We start from the raw sequence: 3,426 nt of genomic DNA, 5'->3' as shown, positions 1-3,426 counted from the left end.
CAAATGTTGATCAGTGTTAGTGCTAGCTCAAGTTTGGAGCAGTCACACCTTAAGGCTCAAAACCTTCTCTGTCTTGCTAATGGAGGGCTGGTGAGCAGAGGTTGGATTAGGAGCTACTACTGTGAGTTGCCACTACCAGGCTGATAAGCCAGGATAGGCTGCTATCCCTGCTCTAGGGGTGTGTGTGTGTGTGTGTGTGTGTGTGTGTGTGTGTGTGTGAGTTGGGGGTGGGGGGAGATGACGGATGGGTTGCACTGGGATAGGAGGCAGGAACATGAAGCTGAGAAGCAAAGTTGATGGGATGCAGGTGGCTAATGACATGGGAGGTAGAAAGGAAATGGGGGAAGGGTGGTAAAATGAAGAAAATCAGCCACTGAAGGATAAAATAAAAAGAAGTAAAAGAAAGAGTTTTAAAATAAATAAGTAGGAAGTAAATTAAAAATTTTTGTGGTTTAATAAGTTTGAATTAATAGATTTCATAGACATTAGGGCTAGAAGGGACCTCGTAAGATAATCGGGTCCAGCCCCCTGCCCAAGGGGCAGGAAGCCAGCTAGGGTTAAAGGATTCCAGCAAGATAAATGTCCAAGTGTTTCTTGAAAGTGTCCAGAGTAGGTGCTTGCACCACCTGTGGGAGGAGTTTGTACCAGGCCTTGCGGACTTGGACAGTAAAGAAGTTTTTCCTTATGTCCAGCCTAAAACAGTCTTGCAGGAGTCTGTGACCTTTGGACCTTGTCATTCCTTGGGGTGCTCTGGTGAACAGGTGTTCGCTCAGATCCTGATGCACACCCCTTATGCACCAAGTCACCCCTGAGCCTGTGCTTCTTCAGGCTGAAGAGTTCCATAGCTCGCAGCCTCTCTTCATAAGGCCTGTTTTCATGCCCTCTGATCATGTGCGTGTCTCTTCTCTGGACTCTTTCAAGCTTCTCCATGTCCTTCGTAAACTGTGGAGGCCAGAATTAGATGCACTACTCCAGCTGTGGCCTCATCAAGGCTGAGTACAGTGGGAGGATGATATTCTGGGTCTTGCTTAAGATGGATCGGTGGATGCAAGCCAGAGTTTTGTTCCCTTTGCCAGCTGTGGTATCACATTGGTGGCTTAAAGTTATCTTGCGGTCAGTCATGACCCCCAAATCTCTTTCGGTCATGGTGCTAGTGAGTGTAGAATTGCCAAGCCTATAAGTGTGATGCAGGTTTTTATTCCCAAGGTGGAGCACCTTGCATTTCTCTGTGTTGAATGTCATCAGGTTTTCATCCAGCCACCTTGCAAGCCTATTGAGGTTGGCCTGGATCACCAGCCTATCCTTAAGTGTGGACACTCTTCCCCAAAGCTTGGTGTCATCAACAAACTTGTCCAGTTCACTTTTGACACCTAGTGTCCAAATTGTTTATGGAGACATTAAAGAGTACAGGTCTGAGAACAGAGCCTTGGGGGACATCACTAGTCACTGAGTGCCTTGTTGATTTGGTTCCATCAACTACCACTCTTTGGGTCCAACCTTGGAGCCAGTTCTCCAGCCATCATACGGTGGAGTAACCGAGGCTGCAGTTGCCCATTTTTTTTCATGAGGACTGTGCCAGGGCACTATGTGTGCCTGCCACTTTAAGGCCCTGGAGCTGGCAGCCTCCAGGTGCCTAATGAGGGCAGCCATTTTAGGCTCAGGGCTGCCTATGTAAACAAGGCAGTTTGGCTGTTGGAGGAGAGGCAACAACATTGCCTGGCCTGAGGGCTGCTGAGTTTCACCCGGAGGTAAGGGAGGAGCTGTCCTCGGTATGACTGGAAACTACACCTTGCCAGGAGTGGGTGGCTTGGTGGGGCTTCTAGTGGCGCGGGAGCCCCCAGGAAATGCCAGGCCAGTGATTTACCCTGCTGAAAGGTGGGTCGGGGTGCCTTAACCCCTAGCCCTCACCTTTGGGTGGGTTGCATACACCGGAAGTAATTGTGGGGGTGCAAGCCCCAAGGAGGAGAGTTGGAAGCCAGGTGTGGCTAAGGCCACCTGTGCCCTGTGGGGGTTTGAGACCCCAAGGAGGAGAGTTGGGGCCAGGCATGGCTATGGCCACCTGAGCCCACCTGTGGAGGGAAGCCGAGTAAAGGGGACGTTATGAGCAGTGTGGAGCCCCTGGTGTGAGGGGAGGCAGCGTGTGGAGCCCCCGGTGTGAGAGGGAGCCAGCACTGTGGAACCACAGCGAGAGGGGGCAGTGATCAGAAGTCCCAGAGAGAAGGCAATGGGGAGCCCTGTGAAGGGAGAGGAGGCTCAGGCAGAGAGAGTGAGAGCTGAGCCCTGACCCCGATAAGTCCTCCACCGTTGGGAGGCAGAGTGTGCGTCAAAGATAACGCTGGTTGTAGCACCACGACCTGTGAGACCCTGAGGCACCAGTCATGGTGTGAGGTACCCCAGCTCCTCACGTCTGTAAAGGAGGACCCAGAGAGGGGGACCATGGGATAAGAGTATGGGTCATACATTGGGGCCTGCCAGAACTTCCCCTGACTGGCCCAGGTGGGGGCCAGGACCGGGAGCGCCAGAAGGGCAAGGAGGCCCACCGAGAGGGACGGCCAGGGGCCTGGGGCCTCAACTGGCCTGAAGGTGGGCCGGGGCTAGTGTGAGCCGAAGGTCCCAGTGAGGGGACCACACCCGAAGGGAAACCGATGGCAGGGCAATATATGGCCTGGTATAATGGTAGCAGAGTCCGCCTGAAGGGAGGAACCCAGGTGAGGCCCTACAGTAAGATTCTGGGCCCCATCGTGGGGGACTGGCTCATTTGAAAATGTCATGATGTCATCAGTGAGGCTTAGGCTGCAGTGTAGGGGAGGAATGGAGCCACAGAGCTCCCCCTAGCAGCAGGGCAGAAAATGGGCATCCTCCCACCTAATTACATCTATTAATTAATCAATTAAGACCAAGGCGTGGCGGGTGAGAAGGTGGGCGGTTAGCCCAAGAACAGGTGGGTGGGCCTCGTGGAGATCGGCCCCAGTAGCCCCCCTGTTACAAGGATATCCTGGGACACCTGGTCAAGGGCTTTTTTTAAAGTCCACATATGACATCAACCTCTTCCCTTTTGTCCAGGTGACACGTCACCTGATTATAGAAGGAAATGAAATTGGTCAAGCAAGACCTCCCTGCAACAAACCTGTGCTGCCTATCCCTCAGAATGTTGCCTTCTGTTAGCCTGTCAAGAATGGTTTCTTTTGATAATTCTTTCCAAAATCTTCCCAGGGATTGAGGTCAAACTGATTGGCCTGTAGTTTCCCAGGTCTTCTTTCCTCCCTTCCTTGAAGATGGGCACCACATTGGCCCTCTTCCAATCTTCAGGTACTTTGCTTGAGCACCACGAAGTCTTGCATATCCTCTCCAGTGGCTGAGCTATGTCTGTCTGTCTTTAGCGCTCTTGGGTGCAACCTATCTGGACCAGCTGATTCCATAGACATT

Source organism: Gavialis gangeticus, unplaced genomic scaffold (assembly GCF_001723915.1).
Source record: "Gavialis gangeticus isolate Ggan-Ray unplaced genomic scaffold, GavGan_comp1, whole genome shotgun sequence".
Lineage (NCBI taxonomy): Eukaryota > Metazoa > Chordata > Crocodylia > Gavialidae > Gavialis > Gavialis gangeticus.
The sequence above is the reverse complement of the archived record's forward strand: the minus strand, read 5'-3'. Positions refer to the sequence as shown.